General features: G+C 37.3%; 1 long non-coding RNA gene across 1 annotated transcript in view; it reads left to right on the top strand.

Moving 5' to 3' along the window:
- The window catches only part of LOC111923650 (uncharacterized), a 90,517-nt gene extending 76,172 nt beyond the window's left edge, over nt 1–14,345 (top strand). Inside the window, exons 2-5 of the long non-coding RNA XR_015274858.1 lie at nt 8,875–9,016; nt 9,346–9,412; nt 12,671–12,754; nt 14,027–14,345. This is a non-coding gene — a long non-coding RNA (uncharacterized LOC111923650). The remainder of the gene's footprint in view (nt 1–8,874; nt 9,017–9,345; nt 9,413–12,670; nt 12,755–14,026) is intronic.
- The last annotated feature ends 8,881 nt before the right edge of the window (nt 14,346–23,226 follow it).

The raw sequence follows: 23,226 nt of genomic DNA, 5'->3' as shown, positions 1-23,226 counted from the left end.
TGTGTTGCCTTGCCAAGGCCTGCTTGGAAATGCCCATCAATCACCTTTAACTGGTGTGCCTAATCTCCCACTTCAATTTTAGAGCCTTTTTTCATCCTTTTTTTTCCCGTAAATATACCTTTTTTTTCCCTCCTCACAGAGGAACTGATGAAGGTCAAACATCAGTCCCTCTTTTTATACTGGACAATTTAAAGTCTATAACGATGAACTCTATATTGAACGCTTGTCTTAGTTCAAGATGTTTCTAACTTGAGCTTTTCACAAACTGCTATTGATCTCCGCCTCCAAACCAGTAAATCCTTTCGTGTAGTAATTCCATAAATACAGCAGAGTTGGGAAGGCTTTGAATCTTCATTTGATCAAAAAGTTCCAAATCTCTCAGATAAATCTATAGCTCTCAGTGGCAACTTTGAAGGTGTTCAATCATCTTTCCTTGGACACTAAATGAAATGCCTTGAGTTTATGTTTTATCTTTTGCTATGCTTCCATGACATCTGTCCTAGGTATATTGTCCTCAGGTGACTGTCAATTAAATATAGTTTGCATTTATCATAATAAGGAAGAGTTATCCACTTAATAAATTTAACTAAATCTTTTTGTCTTTTAATTTATGGCCATAGACAGCTATTTCAGGGGAATGGAGTGTTTAAAATAATTACCTGGGTCTGCCTAATGTCTTCCTGTAAAGTTCTTTAAAAACTGGTTTAGTAAACTCTAATCTTTATTTATTTGGACTACTTACAATAAAGCCCATTAGAATCTCCCCTGAAAATATTTGGATTGGGTGAAATTCACTTCTAATGGACACAAAAAGAGGCATCACTGGCTGCTAATTTAGACGTAGGGTCTGAAACTGAGTGCCAATCTCTCTTCTTCACTCTTTGTTCTTTAGCTGCTTGGCAATGTGGGACAAGTAGCTGCCTCAACAACTATAGCTGGAGTTAAAGTCTTAAATTTGGTAATATACATGTCTGTATTCTGTCTGTAATCTGCATATTTTCACTGGTAACTCAATTGTTCTGCTACCTGGAGTATGTCCTTTCTTTTCTCTATAAGGGGTGGAAACAATATTACAGAGGTGAAGATAAGGGTTTTTTCCTGCAGAAATGAACTGTCATCATATTCAGAATATATCTCTTTTATTGCACATCTTTTTATCATTCACTAAAATAAGTGCTCAAAAATACACTATGCAAAATACCTCCCAATGAGACACACAAATCAAAACCTCCTTACTCTATTAGACATTAAAAACATCTATTCATTAGTGATACTAGTTTTATGGCATTTTATAACTTTCCCTATTTCTGAGGCCTTGCCTGTGCTCAATAAAAAATATCTTCCTGTTTCTGTCCTGCAGAGACAATCTTATGTCCGTCTCTCTCTGCTCTATAGGCAGTATCCTAATCTGAAAGATATAATCTGAGTAAAATTCAGAGGAGCTGGTTTTTTTAGTTTGAATTTGACTTTGAAGTTTTCTGCTTCGGTTTCAGACTTGGAGAAAGAATATTTGTGTCTGAAAGTTTGTCTACCCATTATTTGTCAGCCTTTTCCTTCCAGCCTCAACTTCATTATACATTAACATATCACAGCTACTGCAGTACTACTACTGTCAAAAGAAGACAATAACTAAAGAATGATTTGAAAAAATAAAGGTGCCCTTACAGGGTCCTAGATTTGTTTATCATTCCTTTGGATAAAACCATCAGGTTTTTGGTTTTATCTAATTCACTCCTGGCCGTATGCTTTTCCTTCTAATATTCCTGTAGTTTCCCCAAGACATTCTCTGATATTAAGAAAGCAGTTTGTTGGCCAGATAAAACAAGGCCACAGCTACACTTAGCTAAATCAAGGCCTCTTTATGATTTTGCAATTTCTTTCCCAGGGGCTTTCACTTTAAAATTCCTCTCAGTTTGTCAAACAATCCCTAATTGCTCTTTAGCATCCAGTTAAGTTTAATGCTTTGTATATTTTGTATTCAAACAAAAAAGTTTTGTTGATCATTTATGCTAGTTATGAAGCTCTGCTTTTCCCCTTCCTCTTATTCCCAAAGGTGAGGTGAATGCAACCAAGTGAAATTCTTTTATCACAAGCAATAAACCCAGTGGTTATTAAATAATAGTCTATCATTTGCATTGGCTATGTTGCACTTTTAATGAAAAGCATGATAAAAGAAGTGCATAGGAGCCCACAATAAATGTTTTAGGGTAGTAGTTCTGCCTTGTAAAGGTTTGCAAATCCCTGAGCTTGATCACAGAGAAACTACAGTGATTTTTTTATTGTGCCATATCGGATCTGGCAAACGTTCACAATGTTTGAAAACAGTCATCAGTTACTAAAATGTCTTTTAGGATATGCTTATTAAAAATAAAAAATGAATAAAAGAAAAAAAAATTCATCCTCTTTGTCCAATAACCATCCCTCCTCCCAACAAAAAAAAGCATTGCTATATTTTTCCTGTAAATTAAAGTAATATATACAGACACATACAAAAGATATATATAAGAAGTATTTGGAATGTCAGGTTTAAGTCTTTTGAGGCTGCAAAATCTAGGCAGGAGAGGAGCCAGACTGTGCTTCCAAACTTTTTAAATGTGTCATCACATTTGTAAAGGACTGGTTTTGCACAAGGGAGACTGGCAGTAGAATTTAAGAGACTGGATCCAGGAAGTATAACACAGGATGATTTGAAGGACTGCATTTATAGTAAATACAGTGCTGTAAAATCTGTGTGTGCCAATGAACAGTACGTGACCACCAGTTCTCTAACACTTTGCTTAGATCCAGCACCCCCACCATGGTAATCTGATGGAACACATGCTCTTAAAACCAGACAATGTGCCAGAAACTGACCAAAAGAAAAAAAAAAAATTGATAAAGTGGGTCAAATGTGACATTCATTTGGCAGATAACAACACCTGATGTTCATCTGTCTGCATTCAAAGAGCTGTCCAGCTTGCAGTTCATCAGCATTGCTTTTGTTCAGGGTCTACCTTATGAATGACTGCTGTGAAGTTCCAGGTGAGTGCCTTCTTCCATTTCTTTTTACAAGTAAAGGAGATACTAAAAATAAACTCACAAGGGATGAAAAGTAATTGGAAAATAACACCCCTCCTGAAACACTCCTACAGCCATTTTAACACAGAGTACATTTGGATAGTGCTCTATACCACATTCCGATTAATGTTTATGAGACTTCTTTTTTATTCTCTGCTTACACATGGAGCCTGGCACAAAGTGGAAACCCATTAACTCTTCTACACTAAAGAAACATGCACAGAGCACAAAGAATGAGAAAATGAGAAGATTCCCCAGGCTGACTTGCAGTCTGGCTAGCATGGACTGAGACAGGGAAAACACCCTGAAGAAACTGATATGAGCCATAACTCATCATAACTCAATACATAGAAGAAACTCATAGAATAATTAAGGTTTTAAAAGACTTTTAAGATCACTGAATCCAAACCTCTGACCAAATACCACTAAGCCATATCACCAGGTGACACATCTACTTGTTTTTGAAGACTTCTAGGTATGGTAACTCTATCACTTCTAAAGTTTAACCACTCTTTCAATGAAGAAATTTTTCAAAATATCCAATCTGAACCTCCCTTGGTGCAACTTAAGGACATTTTCTCTTGTTCTATCACTGGTTGCCAGTGAGAAGAGACCAAGCCCCAGCTTCCTACAGCATCCGTTCAGGCAGTTGTAAAGAGATATAAGATCTCCCCTGAGCCTCCTTCTGTCCAGGCTAAACAGCCCCAGCTACTGGGAGTTCCCAGCTCCCATCTTCAGCCTCTTGTCTGAGGACTTATGTTCCAAACCCTTCACAAGCTCTGTTGCCCTTCTCTGGATGCACTCTAGCACCTCAATGTCTTTCCTGTAGTGAGAGGCCCAGAACTTGAGAAACTAAAGTTGTGGCCTCACCAGTGCCAAGTACAGCGGAATGATCACTTCCCTGCTCCTGCTGGCCACACTATTGCTGTTACAGGCCAGAATGCCCTTGGCTTTCTTGGCCACCTGGGCGCACACTGGCTCATGTTGAGTCGCTGTTAACCAGCAGCCCCAGGTTCTTTCCTGCTGGGCAGCTTCTCAACAAACACTCTTCCCCCAGCTTGTCCTGCTGCCTGGGGTTGTTGTGATCCAAGTGCAGGATCTGGAAATTCACCTTGTTGAACCTCATACCATTGCCTTCAGCCCATTGATCAAGCCTGTCCAGATCCTTCTGTAGAGACTTCCTGCCCTCCAGCAAATCAGCTTGGTGTTGTCTGTATATACGGCTAAGCAATAAATATATATCAGGAGTAACTTCCTGAATGCAATTGTTTATCTACATGGAGACTGGTATGCATTTCAGTTTCATTATAAAGTTACTGCATTTTTAGGTATTGCTTAAGCCACAGCATTGATAACTTCCTTGATTTTAAAAATGGGTGGACCTGTTATTCTGGACCTCATATAATAAGATAAAACATCCAAAAAAAGGGCTTTCCTATTGAAGTTGAAATATCTATTTATGACTATTTCCCATGGAAAATGTCACTGACAACAGATGTATTTCTTCAATGTACTTCTATAAAGTGGCTGGCGTTACAAAACTGTTTTCTCAAAAAGAAAAAGAACTGTTGTCCTTTGACTTTTTTAAGTCTTGCTTGGTGGCTTTTGATACATGGTGACATTAAGACCCTGTGCTTTATGCCACCAATATATTTTCAAAATTCAGTCAGTATGCCTTTATGTTTTGCACTTCCCCTTTCAAAGTTAGATGCTGTGAACAGCTCAGGCCTTGCAATTTCAAGGTTGCGGTCCTTCAAAATTTACTATCCTCAAAAAGTGTCTTGCCAAGCATCAGAGATCTAGAGTTAGAAGTAAACAGAGTTGACAGGACCATTTGACTTCTGTTCTTAGGTATTCCTCCTGTAATAATACAAGGATGACATAGAGGATGCTAGAATCCATTATTCATTTCCTCCCTTGACATAATTTAGCTAGTTAATAAAGGACTGGTTTATCACTGAAAAAAATCTGCTATTCATTAATATACTTTTACTGTTGATATTGTGTTTAGTAAGCTGATTCCTTGTAATTTTTCACTTTACACCTAGAGTTTTTAAAATATTTTCTAATTTCAGATGCACTTTTTTGGATGGGTAGACTATTATAAATACAAAGTCCCTTCAAACTTTGTGGTGAGAGGAGACTGAGGAGGAGAAATGAGATAATTATGTGATCTTGTACTAACAGTGTGTCCACATAAACGGTTATCCATGAATCTATAGAAAACAGGGATTTACTCTCTCTGATATTGAGAAACCAGTTGAAGTTTTTCTTTCCTCATATCCATGTTCATCGCTGAGAATAAACTGCACTCACAATTAATCTTTTCCAGGTACATTCATGCTATCAAATTGCTGTCTCTACACAATGCACACATGGTTCTCCTAGCAGTCTGCACTGAACATATTTCTTCAGTCTTTTATCGCTTTAGTTGCTCTCATTGGTTTCTTTCTGATTTATTTCATATTTTGGGTCAAAGCCAGTCCTTTTCCACCAGCACCAACTTGACTTACAAAATAAATCTTGGCATAACAGAAACAGAGGTAATGGCAGCACCAGAGTGGTGTGTACAAATGCAGAGCTGGCCTCGCAGAGTTGATGTAAAATAGCACTTCTATTGCTCCCTTGATTCCTCACTGGGTAATGCTACTGTTTATGCATTTCAAAACAGCAATCACCTCTTTTTGCAGCAGTATCTTCACACTTCATGCTTTTCTGGAGTTAATGGGCTCAGGCTGTATTGGGATCCCCTGATTAAACTTTGGTATGGAGAAACACTTCAGGTGTACTACGTTTGATCACAGTCTCAGCCTGCACAACAGAGCCTCTCTCTTTCCCCAGCAAAGCACCCTGAGCATATGGTTAGGGTTTTTTTTCTGGTGTATGCTGTAGTTTAGCTGCCTCCTTGGTAGTTTAACTGCTCATCTTAGCGTGTCTTAAGCTATTTAGGCCAAAGAGCCCAATCTGGTGGTCCGCAGATACGTATTTAAAGAATTAACCAAGCACTAAACAAGTAGACTGATTTTTATTTGTTGCTTTTCTTTGCTCAGTTTGTTTAAAATCAGTAGGATTCCTGAGTGCTTGAGAAGTCTGAACATCACATCACTTTTGGGGCACATAAAGTTTAAGACTGAAGTGTTGATATTGTCAGAAAGTGGGATTTAGGAAAATTAAGCTTCTCAGCTGCATGTCCCAGGAGGGGCAGTGGGAAAAGAGAACCTGAATGAAACTAAAAGCAGGGTAAATTCATTCCTGTTTGTTTGCCATATGTTACATCACACTCAGTCAAGGTAGATGGAGAAAGGGCTACCACAGCTCAGCTACTTCTGAAAACAAAGTAGAACTTGACTTTAGCAAAATTTCAATTATTACTGTGTTCCTGGTGTACCAGAGAAAAGTTGTTAACTGCTTTCCCAGTTGAACCAATTAGACTTCTCTTTTGTAACTGATAATTTCTTACTTCCTAAAATAAGGATTATGTCTCTAGAAGGATGATTCCTGCTGGAGCTTGCAGAGGTAGTTATTTCAAAGACACCACTCTAAGGTACAAGACTGCCAGTCTGAAGTTCAGCAGCAGAAATATGCTGACATAGTTATTCCTTCCATGATGTATTAATCATTGTTATATCTAATGTAAGTAACTGTCTGCATTGTTTTGTTTTTCTGTCACAATTGCCCATATATACATATATATATTTGACATGTAGCACATGCACAGCAAAAACTGGTTTGTTAATATGTGTGGTCTGTGCTGCATAAGATCTTGCTTTTTTACCTTGAAGGAACAAGGTTCCACCACCCCAAACATTTTTTCTGGAAATTTAAGTAGATGCTCCCCAAGGTCTGCCTTTCCTTTGAAACAAACTTCCAGTCCAGTCCAATGGATCTCCTATGAGGTGTCACCTCTTGGTGATTCAGTGCAATTCTTCATGGATGGAATATTCCTGATAAGCTACAGCTCCCATGTAGCTTAACAGAGCAGAAATCTTAATTTTCTTAAAACACCAAAATGTTTTCCATCTTCCAGGTACTGCTCATAAAAATACAGCTTTTTGTAAATGAAATGCAAGTCCTGGATAGAAAATAACTCAGGAGAGCCATAGACTAAGTTTTCAGTTACAGAATGTGCTTTTCTAGCACAATGCACCTTACAATCCGTGGTCACTTTTTAAGCAAGTAATTAAACATTACTGTGAAGTATGTAAGAAAAATTATAGCCATTTAACAGATGTCTGAATAGAAACAAAACAAAGCAGTAGCTGGAAGTCCCCAGGAGAGCCAGAACACTGCATTCATTTCCAACTCCTGTATCTTAGCCTCTTTTGTAGCATCACATATTCTTTTCCAACTGCAATTTCCACGGTTACTTCTCAGTAGATCAACTTTCTTTGAACTACAGCATTTGAGATGTTTTAATTCATCTTCATCACCTCAATAAGCAAATGGTCATTGTCCTTGGAGATTGTTTCTCTGAAATTGCTGGTTTTGCTTTGGACAGTGATCTCAGGAACATGCTGGTGGCCCTGTAAAAGAGCCCAAAGCATTCAGCATTGATAAAACAAGTAGGCTAGCCAGGGCTGGTGAAGAAGAAGCCTTTGTAAAACAGTTCCTGGTGATTACTGTTTTATTATGCAAAATGCCTTGTCACCAAACATTCATTGTGTCTTATTTTGGTCATGGCTCAGATATTTTATAACACAGTAGGCTGCCTTTCAGGAAGAATCAATCTGGATTTTTTCCTTTCATATTTCTTTACTCTGTGTTTTATAATCCAATTCTACTATAAGCATCTGAAAATGTCTTCACCTCTGCTGATAAAGCTTTTTTATTTTTTTTTATTGCAATTTTGTGGGGCAGCTATTTTAGTATAACACCTACTGTTAGAGGCTTATTTACCAAAAAAAATCATCATTAATGGTTAGAGCCTTGAACTAGAAGCTGTTCTTATTTGCATTACTGTAACACCCTCAGGCCTCTTAAGAGATCTTGCACTTGCCTTTGTATTACACTAAGATATTATAGACAAACAGTAAGATGCCATTTACCATTCCTATCCCTGAAGAGCCCTCAACCTTCTTGTTAGTTGCCTGACTTGTATGCTCATTACTTTTTCTTCTTTCCCTCTCATCCATATGCAGTTTATTCTTCTTTCTAGTTCACTATTTTTACTCAAAGGATTCATCCCTACCACGGCAGTGCTTCAGAACAGCAGTTATATTATTCTGGTACTGTACAAATACCACAGTGCCAACCTGAAATACTTACAGTTTAAGATATAGGCTTGCTTCTGGAGTGGGTTTATTTAAAGAGGGAATTGTGCCTGAATATGAATATGAATGGACCTAAGCTAGTTTTATATTAGTTTCACTGTGAAAAAAACCAAAACTTTCTTACTCAATTCTTCATCTCTATTTACTTTCTCTTTATAGCCATGTAATTCCATACACTTTGACAAAATGAATTATGTCTCATGCTAGCATTAACAATAAGAGGAATAAATGCAAACAACACATTATACAGGTAAACACTACAGGACACAGCCATTAAAAGATATACTGGAATGCAAATTGCATGCTTCAGATGCTGAAGAAGATTGTAATGTGCTTGTGTTTGGTTATTTTTATTCCCCACGATTTAGTCCAAAGTACCCAAGATGCTTGGTGGGTCTGTTACTTTGAGATAGATTACACGATGCAATTGCTTGAGTAGAAGGAAACACTTGCCTCAAACTGTACAGAAGTCAATTTTATGCAGTTCAGTTTGGATTTCAAAACAGTCTCCTACACAAGGAACATAAACACCTCTCCTCTTGTCTAGGTGGAGGCAGTAAAATAAGGCTCCTAATTCACACCGGGTGGTAGGAGGCGTGCTGGAACAGGGACCCACTGCTGCAGTCTGTGCAAGAAGAGGGAGTCCCAGGAACCTGGGAAAATGGTGAAAAGCTGTTACAGTTAGTACTGTGAGTTTTGTAATGTCTTCACTGATAATTGTAATAAAAGCTGTCTGTTTTTTTCTCCTTATTTCCATATTTTGACTTTATTTTGCTCTTTTTTTTTTTCTCAGTCTTCCCCCTACTCCAGGTTGGGGAGTTTTCTTGGTTGGTTTATTTTTTGTTTAGTTTGGGTTTGGGGTTTTTTTTGTGGTTTGGTTTGGTTTTGGTTTTGGTTTTTTTTTATGGTCCTCATCAAGCAGCTGTTCCTAGTGTGGGCACCTGATCACTGCTGCTTTTCATTTTCCATAGTCCCTCCAGGACTCTCATGTCATCAACACCTGTTTCTTATTCTTTAGGGTGGTTGCTAAAAGGCACATTAACCAGATCCTTCGGTGTCATCTACAGAAATTGCCTACTGCTAAGGTAAACAAAGACTAAAACTTCAACTCTATTATCTTCCTTTTTGCCTTTCTTTCTTCTGATTATTTGGTTTGGTTTTTTGGGGTTTTTTCCCCAGTCTCTTCCACTGTAGGAGGGAAAAATACCTGATCCTTTTCTTTTAGATCACCTGTCAATTCTAACTAATAGTGTTCTCCCTTGCCAACCCACTAGCCACTCACACACCAGCAAGTCAACAACATTCTTAGTACCTGCTCTTATAGTGAGTACGTGCAAAAAAATTCTGCTCATAAAAGAACAGTAAGTTTAACTTTTTGGCCTCTAATTTTTTTTTTATTCTTTGCTAAAATGAAGAAAAATGGACCCTTCCTCTGATTTTGCCAGTAGTTACAGCCTGCAGTTTTACCTCTGTAAAATTGCCTTCTAGTTGGTGAGCTAGATTTAAGTCTTACAGTTCACACTGCCTTGTTCACTGCTCTAGTCCTCCTCTGAAGTGTCATTTTAGTACATGTAGGGAAGTTATAACTAATGCTATTGTTTTAACTGTAATTGTTGGAATGTTTATTATTCTACATAGAAAATATGTTAATTAGATGGTACTTATTCTCCAATAAGTTTGTTATGGCAGAGCTTTTCTTGGTGGGCAGTAAGAAGGACTGAGTTACTTCTTTGGAAAGCTTTGACAAGATGTTTAAAAAACCTTATGGAAAACAATACTAAATCTAAATCCCTCTACTTTTAATAGACAGAAAATGCAATTAACCATCTTTCCCTAGAGTAGCAATATAGCGGGCTCCAGCAGGTGTGTTACTATTGCAATATCAAAATAAAAAGTCTAGTCAGCCTTTCACTATAAAAATAAGTGAAATGCAGAGCAGATGCTGTAATAACCATTAATTTACATTCACCAACTATATTTGTTGTAAAAGTAGATGAGGACACTGGAAAAACAAGTTATTTTTGGCACTTCCCTGCAATATCACAAGAAAACTACTGTAATGTGTTTAGCAGAGCAATGAATACATATTGGCCAAATTTATCTCTGCTATAACCCTGCAGAAATGTAGAATGAATTTCGTTCTAAATTTTACTTTGTGTAAGGAAGGATAAAATTAAAGGAGTTTATTGAACATCACCAGAAATTTTCCAGATCTGGTACTGAAGCAGCTTTGAAAAACTTCACAAGGAAACTAGAATTATATGCATATTTTACCTATATTTTACTGTTCAGAATTTACACTTGTAACTTCCTATTAGAAACAGATTTTAATGAGCTGTGTAATAACCTATATCCAGAGGAACTCAAGAAAGTAGCATTTCTTGGATGCCAATTCCTGTAAGATTTCTGTGCTCAGCATTGGGGTCTTTGTTCTGATTTCACCATGCAGTTTGCCCCTGCAAAACCACAAGTAGATGTGGGCACACCTGGACTGCAGGATGAAAGGGTCAACAGTGTCTTAAGTTCTACAGTAGGTTTCAAGTGGGGATGCTCGAGTGCTGTAAATACAATTAAATGAACTTTTCCACAGGTCAATTTATGCTGTTTATTTATTTTTAGAGTTTAAAACAAAAGGCTGAACCAGTCTTGCCAGTTTACTAGAGGGGCTGAATGTCCTCACTACAAAGCACACTGAAATAATTTGCCCTTAAACTCTTGGGATTTTTATCACTTCTGTTGTGTAATATTTGACATCCCTTTCTTCTAATGGCAAAGAAGCAGTGAAATAATTTCAAAATTATTCTTAACTTCATTTTTCATGAGAGACTGTTATTAAATCTGAGTTTTGACTTCTCTGCAAAGTTGTCTTTTTGTACTGAGACTAGAATCTAACAGACTGTGGTTCTAACACATCAAAACATGAGAGTTCTCTATGATTATTATTCATCCAGGTGGGTGTTTATGATATTTTGTCTATATTTTACTGTTTATAAATCAGATTTTTTTGTAAGCCCTATTATATATCTGCCTCAGTTTTGAATAGAAAATTGATTAATGTCTTTTACTGGTGACTTGCTAGACCTGTGAACCACATCAGTGCAAATTATTTCAGGCTGGCTGTGAAGCCAAATTTTCAGGCTTTCCAGCAAAGCAAAAAAAGCCACACATTAAATAAATTATCAGAGGTTCATTTTAGTAGAAAAGTATTTAGAGGCTTTTGTTTTGTCCCTTTGATTTTTCAATGAAAACAACTGAGAAAATTCACTACAGATTTGCTGATAAATTTAGTTCAAGGTGGGCTTTTTTCAGAGAGTAAAAAACACGCTTGAAGTCTTTTTTTCTCCAGCTGGAAGTGTAACCATTGTGCTGTATCCTTATTTTTAGTGAAAGAGTGCTTGAGAGTTTCATGCTGAACAAATTTGAGCAAGGTGAGATAAGTGGTCAGACAGTGACTTTCAGTGAATCTCCCCCATCAATCACACAAAGGATGAGGTGGGGAGGAGAGAAAAAGAGGGGGATTCTCAAATGAAATGAGTAGAGGTATGATGGTTTGAGATGCTTAGGGAAAGAAAGACACATTATGATAGACAGAGGGCAATAAAGGGAAAGGATGGCATCTATGTATGTGTCACTTTTCAGTGGTCCTGTGTATAGTTCTGGCTTTAACCCTGACACTCACACAACATCACTGTGCTGATTTTACATTGCCAGCTGCTTTCCCTGGACTTCCTCTGTTGTCAGTGGAAAGCAAATATTTCTCTGGAGGGTAATTCAGAAAAGGAGCCTAATTTAGTTGAACAAAATTGGTCTTTAGAGAATATCTACTTTTCTCCATTGCCTATGGAGGGCATCTAAATCTGGGTTTGAAGATAAGTGGTGTGATTACTTTCTCTTTTCCTCAGCAGTTCTGCTCTGACTTTAAAGGTCCCGTGTAACTGGACCATGTGATGCTTCTTCTGGAGATCTGTCAGTGCTCAGATACACACAAGGGAATGCAGATGCAGAATTTCACATGCCAGATTTGAAGGGCTTCAATTCTTAGACAAAATGCATTTAAAAGATGTGGAATCCAAAAGTTGAATCTCCATTAACCAACTGGTAATGGATTTATAAAGAGGATATGGTCACAGGAGCTATAACCACAGTACAAGATTGATCTTGACCCGCCACATAGGATAGAAAAAACACATATCATATTCTGGAAAAGTATTTTATATCCAAATTGTTATCTGGAAGGAAACTCTATTTGCATTGAGCAAGCCACCACAGAATGGTGTTTTCAAGAAAATGTCAGTTCAACGAAAGTTATTTTTTCAAGTTAACAGAAGTTATATTTTCAACAGGTGTATGCAGTATAAAGCAAGTAGATGTGTGGGACAGAAGAGTTGATGCTGAGCATCTTGGACTCATTGCTCTTGGTTCACAGTGTGAGTTTGTGGGGGGCAAAGGGGGTTGTTCTTTGGACTAACTTGTGTGCATCAGTTACCTTGAATGGACGCACACATATGCAAGCTACACACAGCAGTAGAGAGTGAATTTTCTAGTTTTGTCATTATTATTTTTATAGTACATTTTCATCCCTTTTGCCTTAAATTTTTTTACACATCTCATTTATTCTTCTTCACTTTCAGCTATTTTCATCATTCTTCTGAGGTTAGTAGGACTTCAGAGAACAACTCATGTAGCCACATGGACTCCACTAGCCACTGGCCAACTCAACAATTGCATCTTGACATTTCCAGTGTCCCCAGGCAGCATGAATTATGAAAGAAACACTGTGAAGCTAAAATGTTTGTAGTATGCTCTCCCGCTCATCCTGTACATACATGCTGTACATACAGCATGAGCATCTCATGGCACATATGTGCTTTAAGCTTCCCATTTACTCTGGGCATAGCAAAAATAAATTATCTTTAATAATAATTAATTATATATTTATAATATATATTAATAATAAATTATATATATATATATATATATATAGTCCTGACTATAACATAAAAGCACAACTAACTCCACAAACTCCACAAGAACTTGGCCGGGTTTTCAAGTGTGGGCAATTAAGGACTTGCCAACCTTATCTGTGGCACAATTCCAACAGTACTGTTCTTCTGCTAGCCTACTGTTTCTATCGCCAGGAGATCCAGCCCTGGAGGAACAACCATCAGCAAATTCCATTTGGGCATTTGCCTGTCTCCCAAGATTCTCCAAAGGGTGGTGAGGTTCATGTCCGTGTGTTTGTTAATGCAAAGAGCAGGCAGGGATTGGTGACCACCAAGAGTATCTGAAAGACAACAAAGCACAACCTGGGTAGCACTTCAAACAGGAGCAACCTGAAGTGGGTGTTTTCAAACCATGCATTTCACTTTAGAGCTGTTCTGTTCAGGTATGATGCATCTTAATTAGAATTTGGAAAGAGTAGCAACAAAAACACAGATAGAAAAGGGAAGAACAGTTTATTGGCCTTGCCTTAGCAGAGAATTTGCTGGAGAAATGCACATTCTCATTGCACTTGCTATGCCATTTATTAATATTGCAGCATAGGATGGTACAACTGTAATCATTTGTGACTTCAATAATTTATATCAATACACAATTCATGAATTCTGTGTTTGCCCATTTGCAGAATGCTACAGCTGAAGAGGATCTACTGACATGTAAGAGATGAGTATTTCTAATCATATCCATGTTCTTTTCAGTTCCCAGGAAGAACAAGACAGCTACAAAATGCAAAGATCCAGGTAATTACTGGCATTAAAACTGCTGCAAAATACATGAATGAACGCAGATCATAAAACAAGAAAAAAATTACCCATGAACCTGAGTGTTGAAAACAGTGTGTAAACCTTGTATTTTTAGCTCTTGAGTAAACATTGTATTTTTAGCTCGAGCCATCAGAGAGCACAAAACCATCTCTGTTCAAATGAAATCAGCAGCCCACCTTTCTTTTTGTGGATCGTGGTACATAAGTAAGTGTGTTTATATATTTGTGTCATGTGAATAAAATACTCAATTATCTCTCTCTCTCTTTCTCTCTCTGTCTTTCATAGACTCAGTTTTCAAAGCACAGTATATCAAAATGCCAACACAAAACTTCCTAAGAACTCACAGCAGTTTTTGGGTAGTAGGAGTTCTCTGCTGGATATAAAGTGAGACAATCTGATGTGATGGCCAGTAGGCATCAACTATCACTTTGAAAATCTGAGTTTTAGGTGTATAGTAGTTCTTAATATCCTTTAGGGATAATAATGTGGGTTGTAAAGCATTTTTTTCTTCTGGATTTTTTTTGTTTTTAATTTCAAAAATTTGGGATGCTGGGGTGTTTTCTGATGAAAGCCCATTTCTGTGGGCAATTAGATGTAGAAAAAAACTGCTGTAAATGACAAGAAAAAACACACAAAATAAAAAAATTAATTCTGCTGCTAGGCTGTCAGTTCATGGAGCCAATTATCCCTAGCAAGCACATAACTGTGGGGGAAAGCAGGGCAGATTCTCCTCTGCTGGACAGTTATATTTGAAAAGACAATGTGTCATCTGTCATGCTCAGTGGCATGAGAGCTTTCTTTTCTGAACATAAAATGTAATCATTGCCAGATGTTGGAACTTGGGCTTGGCTCTAAAATTTATTTATTTATGTTATTTGTCATGAAAAAAATTACTCATCAAGGCAAACATCTTCAGAAGAAAATTGATGACCAGATCAGAAACAATAGTTAAAACAAGATGAGGAGATTAGAGTGGTTTAGATTTCTTTTGAAGAAAGATCAGCTTACATTTTTCTAGCTGTCAAAATTATTGATAGTTTAATTTGTAAGTCTTTTTGTGCCAACCTAATTTTCATTGATGACATGAAAACTTTATGACTCAAAAATTAGATTTCATTTTTATAGGTGATTTCAAAGAGAATTTTTAAATAAAACTTCAAAGCTCCTGTTCAACTGAATAATTCCTGCCTCAACTTTACTGTTTATAGTCATATGTTTGCATAGACATTGCAGTTTTGACACAATCAGATAATTAGGGCTGCTGTCATTTGAAATTAGCCTATTTCCACAATTACTCTTAAGAGTAGTAAAGATGATAGTCATAAAAACTCACTACCATGCTTATTTTGCAGTCACCAAAAATGCTAGCGCAATAGCACGTCAAAAATCGACAGCAAATTTTCATACCAGTGTAGATTGAACATGTGGTGCTTCATGAGAAATTAAAATATGCTGAATGTGCTTTCAGTTTTCCTTCAAATTGAGAGAAAAAAAGAGCCCCAAGAATTATTTATTGTTTGGGTATGAAAAATGTCATTCAGAAACATGGAAACAATGAGAAATTCTAGCTTTACATATATGTTTTTCATCCAAAAAGCTAAACTTTTCAGCTCAATCATCAAGGAAAAAGAATCTACATAACTAAAGGATCATCTTCTTGTAGAGAGAAAAAAATGACAGTTGCAATTTTTTGTTTGATATAGCTCTGCTAAAAAAAAAATAAAAAATCTTGGTAGTATGTGTTGTTGAGAATCCTGTTTTATAATGCAGACACTGTAAATTACAAAGACATAAACAAAGGGATTCTAGTAATATCCTTATCCAGATGAGGTGTGCTCTCATGTTTAATCATGTCACCAGAAACCTGTGTGATCTATAACTTCCTGTCTTATTTATCTGTCTATTGGGCTATCAAATACTCCCATTTCATTAAGTGTTTGCTCTCTACTGAGAAAATACCGAATATTTTGCATCGCTGTGGGCTTTTTCCAGGGCTCCAGGCTTCAAAGCCTTGTAGTCCCATTTAGTTTCTGCAATTTTCCTGGCAATGTTCTCTGTCAACAGCTCTCAAGTTCCCATATCAGGGCCTTTTCACCTGTGAGGACAAATTTCTGATTAGAAGGCCTTCATTAGGGGGCTATATCCTTTTCAGTATATATGTTATTTGTAGGAGCTCTGTAAATATGGCTAGGTGTTTCCTAGAAATCTAAATGTCTCCTTTCTCCCTGTTGCACCTAGCTTGTGCCAACTAACTGGCATCATGAGGCTGTCCCTGCCCTCAAGGGAAAACTTTCTGTCTTGAAAGAAAAAATGGTTTCTGAGGGCAATTTGGTGTATTTTTCTTCAGGGTATGGTACTTCCCAGAGGCAAGTTCACAATTTAAGCCCTCTGTAGTCAGGGGAGAGAGGTATTTCCAGAGGGCAGATCTGAGCCACAGCTAGGCTTACTTGTCCTCTAGAAATGCCTCTGTGTTTCTCTTGACTGTAGCAGGAGCCTAAGATGATCAAAGCTACAGCAGAGGCACAGAGAAGTGGAGCAACCAAAAGGGTTTAGTTTGGCAGGAGAGCTGCCAGGTGGGGGTGCAGCAGCCTCTGATCAGACTTGTCATGAAGTGATGGGCAGTGAAGTTGTTCTGACTGTTAAAGAACAGGAAAGAAGAGGAATACACAGTTGGAAATTACTTTTAAAAACATTACTGAACATTAAAAAATGCGACTTGAAGAATAGAACAAATGGGACAAATGCATCCAGCCTAAGTTCCTACTCCTCAGTCTTCCTGGTCAAAAATTATCAGCCTCTAATTTTTTGTGCAATTTCCTGGTAGCTGGCATTTTCAGAGGAGAAAAATGACTGTTTTTAAGGAAGGAAAAGGGGAGTAGCAAATGAAGAAGATGAAGCTGAAAACACGACAGGTTCCAAGAGATACGGAAAGTGAGCAGGGTACAGGAAGATTTGAAAGAGCGGAGGAGAATTGTGATCAAATTAGTTTGATCAAATTTGATGAAGTTAATTCGTTTTTTGAACATGAATATGCATAGGATGCATGGTATGTGTGTGCACATAAGAAGGATAGAATCAAGGAAAATACAAGCTGTCACCTCCCAAGGCTGTATTAGTTGTACATAAACCCTTCTCAGTGAGATAACCTGTTCTTAAAATCTCCTGCTGATGTAGGACCCCCAGTCTTGCCTGGAAGCATATTATGCTGTTTAACCATCACTCTTTGTTCTCCTAACAGCTACTGTAAATCTTACTTGCTGTAGTTTAACTTCATTCATGTCCTATTCATTGTGGAGAAGGAGAAACAGGACATGCTTCTCCACTATTCTACTGCCTGCTACATATTTGAACAGTTATGGTGTTAATTCTATGGTGTTAATTCTTTTCTCTTGTCTTTGACACCCTCATCTCCAGATATATTTCCTAGGCTTCTGTTATGCCCAGCTGTTTTCCATCTTTATTAACAAGTGTGCTCAAAACTGCCCAAAAACCTTCACTCAAGAGCATCTATCTCAGTTTCTGAGTGATCTGAAAATATGTCCCTATGCTGACAGGCAGCACTTTCATTTGCATGTCTTCTTATTTGTAATAGGAGAGCACTGTTGATTCACATCTTTAAAATCTACTTTAATATCCATTTTTCCCCATGGTTAAGCACATAAGGTGCTGCTTTATGGGTGAAATTGGACTGTTCCAAGAAAACTGTATCATATATTTCTTGTCATGTAATTGCCTCAGGTTTTTTTTTTTTGTAATTCTGGTCCCAATGTCTTAGTGTCTTGCATTTACATGCACCTTGAGCTCATCAGACAATGTAACAAACTTACTCTCCATTTCATCATTCTTAGTACTTAGGACAAACATTGAAAGAGCCCAGGAAAAAACCCAGTAAGACCCCTTGGCATATCCACATCAATAGCCAGCCACTGAAACAGCCAGTTTCTCTCTGACTATCCTTTTCCAAATACTCCTGTGACCACCTTTGAGTACTTTCATCAGGAAGTAATGATGCATTTAGACATCTTTTTCCAGGATGCCCAGTTCATCCCCAGTTCTCATTTTTGGCTGCACTTCATAATGAATATTGGTATTTGTACAGCTGTCTTCTATCTTCCTGGCTGGCCAATAAGGGCCTGATTATTTTCCAACAACTTTTCTAATTACCCTTGAAGAAGTAATTGCTATCTATTATGTACAGTCCATCTGTCATTATGATAACTGTTCCTCTCTTCATAATATTTCCATGTTGGCTTTAATGGGCAAGCTTTTGTAGACTGGTGAAGATTTCATGAACTCTCTTGTCTCTGCTGTGAGGAACAAAGAACAAATTTCAAAGGTAGGAAGACAGCACTAATGAGTATAGCTGCTACTCACTCATTATAAAGGTGTCTCTCATAATATGCTCTGAGTCTATGGTTTGTTTGGTTTCCAAAAATTTCTTTACTGATGCGTGACATGGAGGAAAACTGGCTTTTCTAGCGTATGTTTTTCTCCACAGCCACCTTTATTTGTATGAAAAAGTAGTAAAGAGCTCTCATAAGGCAACTTCATATTCTTCCCTGTGCAAACCCCATGTACCTTTAGACTGCCTCATTTCAGATTGCTGGCTGAAGCAAAATTTTCTACTTGTGATGTTAGCTGGCACATTGTGTGCTCCCACCTTGGAATAAAATTAATTCTCTCAGGAAATATACTGCAAAAATGTTATTGAGAACAGTTTAGAAGAAAAATGTCTGGAAGTGTATTAAAGCATAAATCTTTTGATAGCACCTTATAACAAAGATCTGTTATTCAAGCTGCACAGATTTAAAATCTCAAGTAGGTTTGAAGGGTAGAGTTTGAGGAAATAATGTTCACATATATGCAGCATGGAACATCACCACTAACAATAATTAAAGACCTTATTTCTCCATAGACTAATCAGAACATAACAAATCCTTACAGAAGGTAACACCTTCAAATTTGATACTCCAAAGTGTTAATTAAGCTTTCTTAAATTCTTGGGATGTCCTTTGGTTTGGTTTCAGTTGGGTTTTGCCTTTTTTTGTGTCTGAAAGTTTTTGGGCAGGAAGTTGTTTTGTTGTGGTTGAACTTAATTTTTTTACAGTTTGGTCTTAATTGTTTGCAATCAGGGATAGGAATCTTCACCCAGAATTGTTTTGTGGTTTTAGGTGAGAAATATGGCTTTAAGTGAGATATATGACTAAAAGAGCTCTGGTGTTGTAATTGTTAATATCCAACTCAATCCATCAGAGCATTTCCATCTTTTGAAGTGGTAGCATTGTATTAATTTACTTTTTAGTTTCCTGTAGCAATAGAAGTGGTTAAAGTAGATTATTTTCTGAAGCATGGGGAGTTCTTCATCTTAGAGAGCATTTAGGCATTGCTTATTTAGCAAACCATAATTCACCATTTGCACCTATCTCCATTTATGCTCTGCAACAGAATTGACACTCTGCTTAGATGTGCACTTACAATTGAGGCGCTGAGTGTTTCAGGACTACAAGGGAGTGCCTCATTCTAAATAAGGGATGAGAACTACAGAAAATCATAATGAAAACACATGTTGAGGCATCAACTCTTTGATAACATACACATGAGGAATTCTGACTGCTCTTAGGCAGTTCTACTGTCCCTTTCGTAAAATGCAAGATTATTATTCCTCATAAGCAGAGACTTTCAGATCTAATAACTCTATTCTGCATGCATTTAAACTAACTTTTACCTGTTTTATATTTAATTTGTTGATTTATTACTTTGGATATTTTTTTTATTTTTTTTTAAACTAATATCAAAGAGCAAAGTAACTCCGTATGTTGTTCCAGATGTGTCTTTCTTTCAGTGGTAAACACAATAATATATAGGTGATTTATTGGTTTTTACAAGGTATTAGAGTCTTTGGCATCTAGATCATTCACTGGTTTGAAAGATTTTTCATTCAAGATCAGTTGGTGCTTAGCACAAGTTTCAGTGTTCGCTGTTCTAGACAAGGAAGATGCATTTCGAAGAGAAGTAGTTGACTGGCGACTTGGAACTTTAGATTAATATGGATGAGGAGGTTCAACAGTTTTAAACAAATACTAAATTGCCTTATATTTTCTCACTACCACTATTCTCATGGTAACCAAGAACTCTGACTCATAATGCTGTTGTGAGGGCCTTCCCATTATTTTAAATCTCCCACTTTCTACTACTACTTTCTGACTTTTTTCCTTTTCAGATTTACACAGCACTTTATTGACTTCCTTCCCTTTCAAGCACTTGTCTGAATTTCTCTCAAAAGGATTCACTTTTCCAGACATGCCCATTGTCCTGCCTTTTATTGCATCAGAATTTCCCTAGGTTTTGAAAATACTGGGTAAGGAAGTTCCAAGTTTCCTTTTTCTAAGGAAAAAAAAAGGAATTGGCTCATGGAAATACATACAGAAAGCTCTTTTTGAAACTGCTTATTTGATTGTCCTCCTCCTTGGTGAGCAGAAGGGAGGCTTGGTGGTTGCTAACAAAAGAGGTGATATAATATTAAGCATGAAGACCAGGCACAAAAGATTTACACAGACAAAACAAAGAACTGACAAGTTTTTTACTTATACCGTATAGATTGTTATACCAAAAGTTATTCTGTGTAGAAACTTTAACAGATGTTTCCTTCTCTTGCTTTTTTTTTTTTGTTCCTAAGCTATGAGAATCTTGTCTAAGTCACTTAACAACTGATCAATTCATTGGAATACAGACAAGAAGCTGAGTCTCCAGCTGAGTACCCTCGTAGGCAGCTTCAGTGTTATTGCATTACTCAGATCCTCTTCTGAATCAAACTTTGAGCACAGGCTTAAGGGGTCAAATTCTGTTCTGTTGCTGCTGGAAATTTAGGGTTGACTAAATTGAGCTTGTTTTAAATAGTCGCTATGATTTATCATCTGCTTACTATAGAAACGGGTTTTAAAAGATATTGGGAAGAGAATTAATTCCTTTCTGATGGTCTTTGGCAGTGGCATTAGCATTTTTAAGTAAACACTAATAAAATTAATAAATTTAAGCCCACTTTTCATAACCATGTGGATACAACTTGCTGATGAGGAGTTGCTGTGGAAATGATTAAGTGGGAACTGGAAAAATTTGTTTTCATTTGAATGCTGCAATGGTCCAGTTTACAAAGCTTAATAGTAAGAGACAAATGAACAGTGATTGTCATTTATTCTCTCAGGAGCAATGGTGGTATGAAGGGCTTTGTCCAAAATAATCAGTGTTGGCTATAAGCCAAGAAGAGGGAAAGAGCAACACATGGTGTTTTGTATATTTTGATAGTAGTATAGCTTCTGATTCTGAAAAGATCTGAAGTGAATGGATGGGATGGAGAGTGGAGGGAGAAAAAGATGTTCTAATACTGTCATTTCAGAAGACAAATAGCCAGTTCAGACTTCCTGGTGCATGCATTTTTAAAACACAAACAGTCTTCTGTCTCTTGACTTCTCTTTTTTACTTTTTTTTTGGTTTTTTTTTTCTCTGCTCAGGAGGATTAAACAGTATTTTCCAGCCTTTTCTCTATATGATTCAAACATCTCTGTTCCTGGACTGTGTGGGAGATCTGTCCACTGATCATGTCCTGGTCATCTCATTTCAAAGGCAGAGGTTAAAACATGAAAGATTGAGCATGGATATGAACTGCTTCAATCAATTTCATTTTGTTTTGTGGTTAGTTGTCTCTTTATCTTTCTAACCTGCCCATTCACTTTATCTGAAGGCACTAATACTTAGAAGTGGTCTTGAAACTCCCATTAGATAGGCAAAGAAATGTTTCATAGTCCTGCAGTGCCGGCAGAGTTCCTGCTAGATGGTACTGTTAATGCCACTGCTTTGCATACGTCCTGAATTTTCTTCTCAATCAGGCATCCAAAAGGAAAAGTAATAACATGCTGCCAGCTAGAAGGTAGGAAATGAGCACAATGAAATCAGAGGTCTTTGTGAAGGGCTGCAGTTCCGTTGGACTGGCAGCTATTGTATCCATTTTTGTTGGTTGAGGTGGACTAATTTGGAGGTTTGACTTCTTTTTAACTACCAAAAGAGTTTAGTGAAACAGGCATCACATTTATTACATAGTAATCCAGTACAAGAGTTACTGATGCCTTATTATTACAGAGTTCTTTACTTACTGGATTTTATACACTGCAGCCCTCTGAGATCCATCATCAGAGGAAGGGGATTTTCAATCATACTGAGGATCTTAATTTTTGTAACCATTCTAGGAAAGGCTCTGGGCAACTTTTATCCAGCCTGAGGTGCTACACATTAAACAGTCTTGTGAACCCTGGAAGTAATGAATCCAGATTTCCTACTTCATTAAACTTACACTTTACTTCTTATTACTATTGTTCATTTTTCAAGTTAGTTCGTTATATTTGTTATGTCCATCCCTCTACAGGAGTTTTAGATGAAGTTGCTGAAGAGAAGCTGTGTGTGCAACAGAAAGGAAAGGGGAAAAAAAGCACATTATGAGCTACTTTCTTTGTTTTTAAATCAAAGTCAGTTGTAACAAGAGACAGATTTCCTGAGCATCCCACCCGCTGCACTGCAGAGATAATGTGAATGACAGCCATTATGATATCACCTTGGGGAACAGCTCCAAACAGCCAGTCTTTAAAGGCTGTCTTATCTTCATACTGGCTGATTTATACATTAGTCAATTATATATGGCATAAATTGTAGCCCAGTAAGAATTATTTGGGTGCTTTTAGGACACGGAATATGGCTTTTTGCAATCACTAATAAAAGGCTACAGCTTTATGTCGGCCTGACCCATAGGTCTCAGGAATTAACTGGGTTTGCATTGGCCTAGGCTTGTTGTAGCTGGTTTAATGCTTGCCAGCAGCCACCTAAGTTGATGGGCCTCTGCTGTGAACCTATGGGCAGCAAAGGACTGACAGACTCCCTTGTCCCTGTGTACACAACAACAGCTCTTTGCTTAAGTGACCCTGTTGTGCAGCTTTAAAACCTTGGCTGGGAGCTGATGAAGAGTAAGATTTGGATGAGAAAATTAAAAAAATAGTCCCAGGAAGGTCCAAGGCTGAACAGGAACAAAATCACACTTTTAAGGTCTTCCCAGCAAGGACTTCAGAATGTTACTTATTGTCTGTATGTAT

Source organism: Cyanistes caeruleus, chromosome 1, assembly GCF_971803275.1.
Source record: "Cyanistes caeruleus chromosome 1, bCyaCae1.hap1.1, whole genome shotgun sequence".
NCBI lineage: Eukaryota > Metazoa > Chordata > Aves > Passeriformes > Paridae > Cyanistes > Cyanistes caeruleus.
Note: the sequence above shows the minus strand (reverse complement) of the source record. Positions and strands in the feature narration are given on the sequence as shown.